Source organism: Callorhinus ursinus, unplaced genomic scaffold, assembly GCF_003265705.2.
Source record: "Callorhinus ursinus isolate GAN/ISIS: 27379988/994484 unplaced genomic scaffold, GSC_fseal_2.0 scaffold10, whole genome shotgun sequence".
Lineage (NCBI taxonomy): Eukaryota > Metazoa > Chordata > Mammalia > Carnivora > Otariidae > Callorhinus > Callorhinus ursinus.
This window is the reverse complement of record NW_027397072.1, coordinates 50,745,847-50,758,185: the sequence shown is the minus strand read 5'-3', so window position 1 is coordinate 50,758,185 and position 12,339 is coordinate 50,745,847.

Below are 12,339 nucleotides of genomic sequence, written 5' to 3'. Positions count from 1 at the left end.
TGGTAATTTAGCTGGTGGCTCCAGGAAAGACCTGCTCCTGGGAGAGAAGACTGTGACCCAACTAAAATGACTTACTCATCAAGACTCCTTTAGACCTTCACCTCACTGAAGACTTCACCTCATGCTCACCATTCCAAAAGTGTTATACACTTGCTCAATCCTACCCAGCTCTCCTCCTGGCAGGAGGCACCTTAAAATCACCCAGCCCTAGCCCTACGACACCCTGTCCTCATGACACCCTTGGAGACACTGCTAAGACTCCAGCAAGTGCTGTTCTCCCTTTTTGCAGCAAGTCTAACAAACTAAGCTTACCTTGATGAACAAATTTTACTGTTGGTCTTTGGGGAGTTAACACTGGCTTTTGATGGGGGCTGGGGTGTTCATCCATTGGAAAAGGAAGGAGGGTATAGATGCAAGTGCTTGGAGGGTTAGGTGGTGGAGAGGTGATGGAGCCATCTTTCTAAAATACAGAAATTATACCATGACTACCATGTATTAGTTCCCTATTGCTGCTGTCACAAATTCCCACATAGTGGCCTAAAACAGTACAAATGTATCATCTTACAGTTCTGTAGGTCAGAAGTCTGAAGGGAGTCTCACTGGGCTAAAATCAAGGTGTCCACAGGGCTGCGTTCCTTCTGGAGGATCCAGGGGAGAATCCATCTCCTTGTCTTGCACAGTTTCTCCCTGCTAATTGTGGTCCTTTTAAAGCCACCACTTCTGTCACTCTGCCCTCTACTTCTGTCATTACAACTCCTTTTCTCACCCAGACATTCCTGGACCCCTCCTTAACTCAGAAAGGCCCTTATAAGCCTGCTCACGTTGGGCCCACCTAGAACATTCTGGACAAACCCAAATCAAGATCCTAAATCACATCTGCAAAGTCCCTTTTGTCAGGTAAGGTAACATATTCATCATTTCTAGAGATTGGAACACAGAATTCTTTGGGGGCCACTATTCTGCCTACCACATACTATTATAAACCTATGATAGTGTCGTTTATAAGAAATATATATGTTTTGTCTTCAACCATAGTTCCTGGCTCACAGCTCCCAAAACCCTTGGAATTTCCCAAGGGATGAGAGCGATGGGATCATCTTTTGTTATAACATTTTAACTTTTATCCTCAGTTCCTGAGTGGAAAAGATAAAATGGGTGTCTTGTTATTCATAACAAGCCCCCTCAACCACACATAAGTTGATGTTAATAAGGTTACTTTTGCAAAGCCCCTAGGCAACCTAAGGACAGAAGCTGGTTGCCAGGGAAACCAGCCAGGTGATTAGAGGTTTGGAACTTTCAGCTCCATCCTCTAAACTCCAGGCAGGAAAGAGGGGCTAGAGATTGAGTTCTTTTGTTTGTTTGTTTGTTTTATTTGTTTGAGAGTGAGAGAGAGCACAAGCAGGGGTCGGTGGGGAGAGGCAGAGGGAGAAACAGACTCCCCTCCAAGGGGGGAGCCTAATGCAGGACTCGATCCCGGGACTCTGGGATCATGACCCAGACCAAAGGCAGACACTTAACTGACTGAGCCACCCAGGCGACACCAGATTGAATTCAATGGGTCAATGAAGTTCACTAGGTCAATGGTTTTGGTTTTTGTTTTTAATTTTATTTATTTATTCATGAGAGACAGAGAGAGAGAAGCAGAGGCAGAGGGAGAAGCAGACTCCCTGCTGAGCAGGGAGCCCAATGCAGGACTCGATCCCAGGATCCCGGGATCATGGCCTGAGCCAAAGGCAGATGCTTAACCGACTGAGCCACCCAGGTACCCTAGTGGTCAATGGTTTAACCAGTCATACCTACATAATGAGGCTCCACAGAAATCCTTGAGTCTGGGGTTTGGAGAGCTTCCAGGTTGCGAAACCAGAATGCATCCTGTGCCAGGAAGGGGGTGCCCCCCCAAATGCACTGGGAGAGAAGCTCCTGCATTCAGATCCCTTCCAGACAAACCCTGATAGATCTCTTTGTCTGGCTGTCCATTTTGTCTGGCTGTCCATTTGCACCCTTTAATATCCTTTGTATAAACTGGTAACCTAATAAGCAAACTGCTTTCCTTAGTTCTGTGAGCTCCCTAGCAAATTAACCAAACCCAAGGAGGGGTGCATTGGGTCTATAGATGGTTTGATTATAACCGATGCTCGAAGGGTGTGGGGAAAGAGTCATTTCCTACGTGGCTGGTGGAAGTATAAATCGGTTCAACCTCTAGGGAAGGCAATTTGGCAGTACTGGTCAAAATAAGTGTCAATATTTTTTAATCCAACTTTACTTCCAGAAATTTATTCTACAGATATTCTTATACATGTATAAATGACATCATCCATGCACCACTGTTTGTAATAGCGAAAAGATTGGAAACAACTTAAATATCCATCAGTAGAGAAATGGTTCAATAAATTACAGGCATACCATGGAGATATTGTAGGTTCAGTTCCAGGCCACCGCAATAAAGCAAGTATTACAATAAAGTGAGTTAAATGAGTTTTTTTGTTTCCCAGTACATATCAAAGTTGTTTAAACTACACTGTAGTCTATTTAAAGTGTGCAACAGCATTATGTCAAAAAACCTACAATGTTTATATCTTAATTAAAAAATACTTCATTGCTAAAAAATGCTAACCATCATCTGAGCTTTCAGTGAGTTGTAATCACTGACCACAGATTGTATAACAAATACAACAATGAAAAAGTTTGAAATATTATGAGAATTACCAAAATGTGACCTAGAGACATGAGGTGAAAAAATGCTGTTGGAAAAACGATGCTGATATACTCACTTGACAGATGCTTGCCACAAACTTTCAATTTGTAAAAAAAAAAAAAAAAAAAAAAAACAGTACCTGTGAAGCACAAGAAAGTGAAGTGCAGTAAAATGAGGTATGTCTGAATGGTAAATCCATACAATTAAGTAAGACACTGTGGTAGAACAAATAGGAAAGCTCCCTGTGTACTGAATCAATGATCTCCTAGATATGTTATTTTTTGTTAAGATTTTTTTTTTTTACTTACTTGACAGAGAGAGACACAGCGAGAGAGGGAACACAAGTGGGGGAGAGGGAGAAGCAGGCCTCCCACCGAGCACAGAGCCCGAAGCGGGGCTCGATCCCAAGACCTGGGGATCATGACCTGAGCCGAAGGCAGACACTTAACGACTGAGCCACCCAGGCACCCCTAGATACGTTATTTTTAATAAGCCTGTTATTTGGCATAATTTTAGATTTAGAGAAAAATTGTGAAAATAGTATAGTACAGAGACTTCCTGTACACCCGTCAGCCAGTTCAGCCTCCCCTTATCCGCTTATATTACATGTGTGAAAGGGACCCGATCTAAAATGGAACTGGAGGACATGAACTGGAGAATCTCTTGCATGTACCCTCAAAGGAATGGAACTTAAGAACTGAAACACTGGGGCATCTGGGTGGCTCGGTCGGTTAAGCATCTGCCTTTGGCTCAGGTCAGGATCCCGGAGTCCCCGGATGGAGGCCTGCACTGGGCTCCTGGCTCAGTGGGGAGCCTGCTTCTCCCTCTCCTCCCAGCTCATGCGCTCTCTTGCTATCTCTCTTAAATAAATAAATAAAATCTTTAAAAAAAACTTCCTATGAATGCCCAATTTACAGAAGACTGAGACTTATCTCCTGACCAATGAACATCTGCCAAGAAGTTCTCCCCAGTCCCAAACTAGTGAACTTACTGCTTGGACTCTGGCTGGACTTGCCCCTCTCTGCACTCCTCACCCATAAATCAGCCTGCCCCAAACCCTCAGAAGACCCGCCTGAGGCTTGCTATAGCACTCATTTCCCAAAATGCAATTCCTCCGCTATTTTCTGACTAAACCCAGTTTCTGGTAGTTTCAGCTTGCCTCGGTTTACCTCTTTATTTAGGTCTACACGTGATACATTGTCAAAACTAAAAAAACAAATATGGGGACATTTCTGCTAAATAAACTCTAGACTTCATTCGAATTTCACTGGATTTTTCCATTAATGTCCTCTTTCTCCTCCAGGATCCAATGCAGGATCTCCAGTCTGTGGCAACTTTTTAGGCTTTCCTTGTTTTTCACAACTTTAGCGAATTCCTTGAGCCATACTGGCCAGGTATTTCATAGGATACCACTCAATTTTGGTTTGACTGACGCTTTTCTCAGGACTAGACTGGGGCCCTGAGTTTCTGGAAAGAATACCACCGCAGTGGGGTGCCTGGGTGGCTCAGTCGTTAAGCGACTGCCTTCAGCTCAGGTCATGATCCTGGAGTCCCGGGATCGAGTCCCGCATCGGGCTCCCTGCTCAGCGGGGAGTCTGCTTCTCCCTCTGACCCTCCCCCCTCTCGTGCTCTCTATCTCTCACTCTCTCTCTCTCAAATAAATAAAATCTTAAAAAAAAAAAAAGAATACCACCACGGTGAAGTGGCTTCTCCTGGAGTCACAGGAGGTGACATGCAAATCCATACGCATCACTGGTAACGCTTACCTTGATCACATGGTTAAGGTGGTGTTTGCCAGGTTTCTCCACTGCAATATTACTATTTATGCCTTTCCAAACTCTATTCTTTGGAATCCAGCCACTAGGACAAGTCTATTCTCATGTGTAAAAAGGAAACTAAGTTCCACCTCTTAGAGGGAATATCTACGTACGTTAAATGAAATTTGGGGGAAAGGAAGATCCCCCCCCCCACCACCATTTATTTACTTACTTATTCAAATGTCAATTTTTATTTTATGTTTTGGATAATAATGCAATACTACATTATTTTATTGCTCAAATTGTTCCAGCTTTGGGAGCTCCTTCAGGTTGGTTCCTGCTTCCTTCCCATAGGCCTCAATCCTGTCATTTCTTTGAGCATTTCCTCACTTTTGATTATTGCCTGGAGGCCAGCAGTTACCCCTCTCTCTCAGCACCTGCTCCTTCCTCTGTGGCTTCTGGTATTTCCTCCCCTGAGGCCTGGAGCCCCGCTATGCTTTCGCTTGGCCTGGGCTACACTAGCCCTTTGTGGAGGGCTGAAGTCAGAAACACCACACCTCAGCTGCATCTGTCCTCAAGACAATTACGAGGCCCTGCGTGAAAGCCCAGGGGTCCTGCTCCCAAACCTCCCTCCACCTGTGGTGCACTGAGTCCTCGGGGCGTGGAGGTGGGGGCCACGTCTCTCATGGGACCACCATCACCATGGCACTGTGGTGCAGCTTCTCCAGGGACCAGGCCCCAGGGAGCCAGGTGTGCAGGGGAGTAGGCTTTCTCCAGAGTTCTCAGGGAGTACCTGGTGAGATGAAGTCACAGCTCTGTTGAGCTCCAGTGACCCACGCCTTGGGGTCTCACTCTTCTCCGCTCTCCTACCCAAAGTTTATCCCCTAGGGCGCCTGGGTGGCTCAGTTGGTTGAGCGACTGCCTTCGGCTCAGGTCATGATCCCAGAGTCCCGGGGTCGAGTCCCGCATAGGGCTCCCTGCTCAGCGGGGAGTCTGTTTCTCCCTCTGACCCTCCCCCCTCTCATGTGCTTTCTCTCTCATTCTCTCTCTCTCTCTCAAATAAAGGAATAAAATCTTAAAAAAAAAAAAAAACAAAGTTTATCCCCTAATACAAAGGTACTGAGTCCGAGTTTTCCTTCTGAGATGACGGACAGAGAAAACTTTCCCTCCGAGGATACGGACAGAGAAAGAACGGCAGGGATGTGGGCCTCTGTTGGTATCCGTGCATTCCGCTAAGCACCAAGGGGCAGGGGAAGGTGGGGTGCAAGTGTGAACGGAGGTGTGAGTGGGCACAGAAGGGTGAGCGTGACCTCACCCTTGAGCTGTAGGTGCATCTTTCATTCCTTGCTCCCAGATTCTAAATAGGTCTTCTCTCCATGCCCATTGCCAATACCCTCATGCTGCCATCCCCTCTCACTTAGACCCTAGCTATACCCTAGTAATACCATGCTTATCGGGGCGCCTGGGTGGCTCAGTCGTTAAACGTCTGCCTTCAGCTCAGGTCATGATCCCAGGGTCCTGGGATCGAGCCCCGCATCGGGCTCCCTGCTCGGCGGGAAGCCTGCTTCTCCCTCTCCCACTCCCCCTGCTTGTGTTCCCTCTCTCCCTGTGTCTCTCTCTGTCGAAATAAATAAATAAAATCTTAAAAAAAAAAAAATAAAGACCATGCTTATTCTGCTCCAAGTCATAGCACAGACAGATTTGTTTTAGAACACAGATCATGGGGCGCCTGGGTGGCTCAGTCAGTTAAGCGTCTGCCTTCGACTCATGTCATGATCCCAGGGTCCTGGGATAGAGCCCCGCTTCAGGCTCCTGGCTTAGTGGGGAGCCTGCTTCTTCCCTCTCCCTGTTGCTCCCCCTGCTTGTGTTCCCTCTTTCCCTGTATCTCTGTGTCTCAAATGGATAAATAAACTCTTAAAAAAAAAACACAGATCACGTTATATCACTAATCTGTTTCAAAGGCCTTGAATGGCTCTTCATTGCTATCATGATAAAGACCGTCAACCCCTCACTTTACCTTGTACCACTCCCCCCTCACCATCCAAAGTGCAGCCACCTTGGCTGTCTTTGACACTGGCCCTTTACCCTGGGTCCTCTTCCCTCCACTGCAATCCCCATCCCTTCACCCCCATTCCCCTTCATCCTTCAGACATAGGGGTCTGGTAAGTGAATGTTACTCTTTGGGGTCATTTCCCTCAACTGCCAAATACAGAGGTGAAAAACCCTAAAGGCTTGCCAGGGTCTGGGACACCTGGCTATGGGGAGATGATGGGGGGCAGAGGCCGTCTCAGCAGTGGCCCCCAACCTTCAGAGTGGGGTCTCCGGGTGCCAAGGCAGGTCACATCCTCTCTCTAGCTCGTACTGCAAGAGCAGAAGTTCCCAAATGTCTGAGACTTCATGAGACAGCAGCTGTAGCGACAACAAGGACCTTTGTGATGTGGGGGCTTCACCCGGCTGTGGTCGCACAGCTTGGTCAGAAGCATGGACCCAAGGGAGCCCTGGTCAGTAAGACCACCACAGAAGAGAAGGAGCCACAAGGAGACTCCCCCTCCCCCTCAGTCATGACTGAACAGAAGAGAAGCGGACAGAATTTTCTGAGGCAGTTTAGATCACCTTTCTGGCTTTCTTCCTCCGGGGCTACACTCCTGCGAGTCTTTTCCAGAGCCACAGACACTGATTACCTAGCCAGACCTCCCTTGCTTTCCTAAGAAGGATGAGACGTGAGCGTGGTGGCAAGGGATGGAAGGAGAGGGAAGGTTTCCACTGCCCCGGGGCCAGCTCCAGGAACCTCCAAATTCAGTAACTGGTTGTTCCACAGGACTTTCACAGATTCACCCCAACCGTGTTTTGAGAGGATGTTCTGGCTAACAGTCCTCAACGCAACTCCTTTCACCTTCCCAGCAAAGCGCCCACACAACACAGAACAAAAAGGAAAGGCAAAAACCACGGCAAGCGTACACCAGAACTCAGAAAAGCTGCTGATAATAATTGTAGGCAGACAGAGCCAGGTCAAGCAAACCTTAGTGACACCAAGGCACTGTTAGGAATTTTAGTCTTCTCACCCTTGGGATGCTCTCCCAATGCTCGGGTTTAGCAAGGTCTAGGGAGTTCATGGATTTTGCTTAAGACTGGATGCCAAAATGGGGGGGGGGGAATTGATGATGTGGCAGATCAGGAAAACCTTATAGTATTAACAGATCAATACAAATGCTCTGTGAAAAAATAACTAAATTTCGATAACAGTATAAGGTGGTCATTTTATATGTTATATCTTGAATCGGACTCAAGAACAGAAAAATCACTGCGTATTAGCAACTGTGGTGTTTTAATGCCGGCCAGCACCATGTTTGCTTATTTGTGAGAAGCAGCATGGGAGAAGGACGAAAAGCAGATTCTGAGGCCAAACTAGAGACCGAGGGATTATGAGAACAAGGAGGTCTTCCCACTGGGGCAGATTCTTGCAGGGCAAAGGGTCTGGACTTTATGCACATGAAAAACCTACAAATTCCGCAGCCACCTTTCGGAGGTCATATCACAATACAGTGTCCCACGCTCCGGCTGTACGGGGACCCCTGATTCGGGTCACACCTACGGCGGAAAAAGACGAAGGCAGACATGCATACTGTGTTTTATATGCATCCAACAAGAGTGGAGAAAAAATACTTTTCAAGGCATCGGGGAAAAATACTTTAAAAATAATTTTAAAATACCTTTATTATAAAAAAAGTATTATATTTTTTATAGCAAAATGATAAGACCAGCATCTTGGGAGCCATACAAACCTTACTGAGGGTCAGCATTGGGATAGGTGTGTGATGCAAGGCAAATCACTTTAACCCTTCTGAGCCCTAGCTATCTCTTGGTGGGAATGATTATTATCATTGTCCTACATAATGAAAGGTTAACTGAGATAATGACTGTTTGGCACTGAGTCCCTGGTATACAGTGCTGATATTACAGATGATTGATACAGGTGGACAAGAAAATCAAAGTAGTTCCCTTCTGGTTGTTCCTTTGGGGTGGGGTGCACAATTTGAATTCATTGAAATCCTTGGTTTATAATACATGCCTATCAGTGGTTGTAGAGCACATAAAAAATGTACTTCTGTGTTGGGATTGGATGCTTAGAGAACATCTGGATTCAACAATTCAGAATAATTCAAGGACTGAAAGAAAACAACATACCTCCCACACTTGTACACACCCCCCACACTTGCACACCCATACTTGAACACACATACCTATGTGCAGCCTTACACTTGTACGTACACACATACACACACACAAGTATAAGCACTTTACAACTGGCCAGTGACTCATACCAACCTATCATCCTCAAAAGGGACATTCCCAATCTCGCCCTGGCCATGTAAGTGTGGGAACTTCAGGATTTTGAAGGTTATGTCAGATCTTATAGCAGGGGGCTCTAACCTTCGAGGGAGGGTGTATAGTGACTCTCCTTAGAGGGGCACGGTGGGCAAATTGGGGGGAAGGTAGGGCCCACTGCTCAGACAGATGGCTAAGTACTTTCTGAAGGACAAGGTAAGTAAGAGATGTATATTTTGCATTTTCTCTTAGTGTAATTTGTCTATTCATTTTTTAAAAATAACTAGCTCTACTCTCTTTTCTAATTAATTTATCTCTGCAGTTATTTCTTTACTCCTATCTTAAGGATTTGTTGTTTCTCGGGGCACCTGGGTGGCTCAGTCAGTTAAGCGTCTGCCTTAGGTTCAGGTCATGATCCTGGAGTCCTGGGATTGAGCTCTGCATCGGGCTCCCTGCCAGAAGAGTCTGTTTCTCCCTTTCCCTCTGCTCCTCCTCACCCCGTCCCCTGGCTTATGCTCAATTTCTCTGTCTCCCTTTCAAATAAATAAATAAATATCTTTTTTTTTAAAGATTTTATTTATTTGAGAGAGAGAGAATGGAAGAGAGAGAGCATGAGAGGGGGGAGAGTCAGAGGGTAAAGCAGACTCCCCGCTGAGCAGGGAGCCCGATGTGGGACTCGATCCTGAGACTCCAGGATCATGACCTGAGCCGAAGGCAGTTGCTTAACCAACTGAGCCACCCAGGCGCCCTAAATATCTTTTTTTAAAAAAAGATTTTGTTTTTCTAAAATTCTAAGTGAAGTATTCGGTTGATTAAATTCTCTTTGTCTCAGTTAACAAAAACATTTAAAGCTATGAGTTTATATCTGAAAACACATCTTTGTCCATATACCTGAGCATTGATATGTTGTGTTTTCTTATTTATTCTTTTTCTAAAGATTCTGGTATTCTAATCTTGATTTCTCTGACTCTAGCGCTATTTAGAATACTCCGCCCCCACCTTTATGATTTCCAAGTGGCTGGGTTTTCTTGCTTTGACATATTTATTGGTTATAATGTGGCTACACAATATAGTCAGTACAATTTCTACTTTTTGGAATTTATTAAGGTTTCTTATATGCAATCAATTTTTACAAATATCAGTAGCTGATGTGCATTTCACAGGCCAAGATCTAAGGTTTGGTAAAACAAAATGTAACTCCTACTGTACATTAAAACAATAAAACCCATCAGCCACCCACAAATACTAGTTACTTCCAGGCAAACTTAGCTATTTCTGTTTTTTCAGGAGTTTTCCAGTCAGTTGGGGTTTCCCCCTTCCCACCTTCCCACAGCGGGTTGCATCTAAGTTGGGGGGACCTTTTTTTTTTAAGATTTTATTTATTTATTTGAGAGAGAGAATGTGAGAGCGAGCACATGAGGGGGGGAGGGTCAGAGGGAGAAGCAGACTCCCTGCCGAGCAGGGAGCCCGATGTGGGACTCGATCCCAGGTCTCCAGGATCATGACCTGAGCCGAAGGCAGTCGCTTAACCAACTGAGCCACCCAGGCACCCTTGGGGGGACCTTTGTAGCATTAAGGGAAGGTCATCTGAATGCTCTGTGGTCCTTTCCTGCCCACCGTGGCATCCCTGGAGATCATCTTCTACCCCCAGGCCTGTCCCCTGCCAGGGCGTACGTATGCAGACATTAGCTTTGTGGCCTGTCTCCCTCACTTCCTGGCTTGGGACTCCAAGGCCACTTCCACTCTCCCACCCTCTTCCGCCCACCTTTGTGAAAACTTCCCATCCTCAGGTCCTCCAGTCCCGGTACAATCCTGACACCTCTCCAGGCTGCCTGCCTGTCCTCCCCAGAGAATCTCCACTTTTGGGCCTCACGTCCCTAACTGGGGTTAGGTAGGGGGCAGAGGGCAGGGCCCCTTCTCAAGAGTCGCATGCAGGGGCTGATCCTCAGGCTTCCACAGCTTCTCCAGGCTGAGGCGGCAGGACGCCAATCCCCCGGGTCTCGGCTGCGCTTTGGCGCCACCTGGTGGCGACTGGACTGCTCGGGCGTAAACCCGGCCTGGGGTCCTGGTGCTGTTGCAGGTGATCCTCCACCCTGCCACGACTCCCAAGAGAGCCCCCCCTTTGCAGAGTCCTGCCTTGTTAGGTGACCGGAGGATACTGGGCAGCGCCTGGTTTGTTCGGTCATCTGGGGATACCGGGCAGCGAGAATACCGAGGACAACACTTTCTGCGGCCCGGTTTCTAAAAATAAGGTGACCTGTGTTTTCACTGCTCGGCCTCCCCCCCGCCCCCCCAACCCCCCCATCCCCGCCAACAAAAACGAGTAACTTTAATTCTCACCTCAGCCCGTAGAGAATAGAAAACAGTCACCACGAGCGGCAGCGGAATTCACAGGGTAGTGCAGGTCTGTTTCTGGCAGTTTTGACTCATTATCCCTCCCCATGTGTTATGAGCACTTGAAAGGCGGTAATAACCCCACTCTGTAAATGTCTGATTCCCCCTTCCCTGACAAGTGAGGATCGGGGATGCTGAGTGCTGGGGTCAGACGGGGCGGGAACCAAGGCGGCAGCAGAGGAGGGAGACCCAGTCCCAAACCAGCCCACCCAGCCAGGACACCAAAGCAAAGGGAAGGAGGTGGGAGAGGGGAATCGATTCCCTACTTTCTGAAAGTATAGTTTGTGCATTCCTAGAACCCCATTCCTAAACCGAAATGGCATAAAGTAAAGAAGCAATGACTAGGTCCTAAAAGCAAAAATCCTCTTCAGATTTCCTTCCATCAGCAAAAATAGGTACTGATGTGGGTCATTTGTAAAAGTGAAATGGGGTAAAGCAAACTACCAGATTGGAGGGCAAGGAGACACCCATACCTGAAGGAGGTAGAAAGAACCCTCAAGAGCCGGGGCATTCAAAGTAGCCCGCAAACAGGAGAAACAGCTGGAGGGGTTTCCTGAGTTGCAGTGGCTAGCATTCTGGCCCCAAACTGCCTGTGACAATATGGGCACATTTAAATTTTTTTTTTTTTTTGCTTAAATTTTATTTTGTCTGACATTAAATTTACTAGCCTTCTTTAGACCCACAGTTTTTTTAAAGATTTTATTTATTTATTTGACAGAGAGAGAGAGAGACAGCAAGAGAGGGAACACAAGCAGGGGGAGTGGGAGAGGGAGAAGCAGACTCCCCACTGAGCAGGGAGCCCAATGTGGGGCTCGATCCCAGGACCCTGGGATCATGACCTGAGCAGAAGGCAGACGCTTAACGACTGAGTCACCCAGGCGCCCTGTAGACCCACATTTTTAAACAGTAAGCTTTGTTGTGAGAAAATAAGGTAATTTTGGGAAAATAAATTTTATATATTGGCTCTATCCATCTACCTATAGAGATTGCTCTTATTTGTGTGTGTGTATATATATATACACACAGACATATATATAAATATTTCTGTTGTTTTAAGCCACCTAGTTTGTGATAATTTGTTACAAACTAGGTGGCTTAAAACAACATAAATTTGGGTGCCTGGGTGGCTCAGTCATTACGCGTCTGCCTTCGGCTCAGGTCTTGATC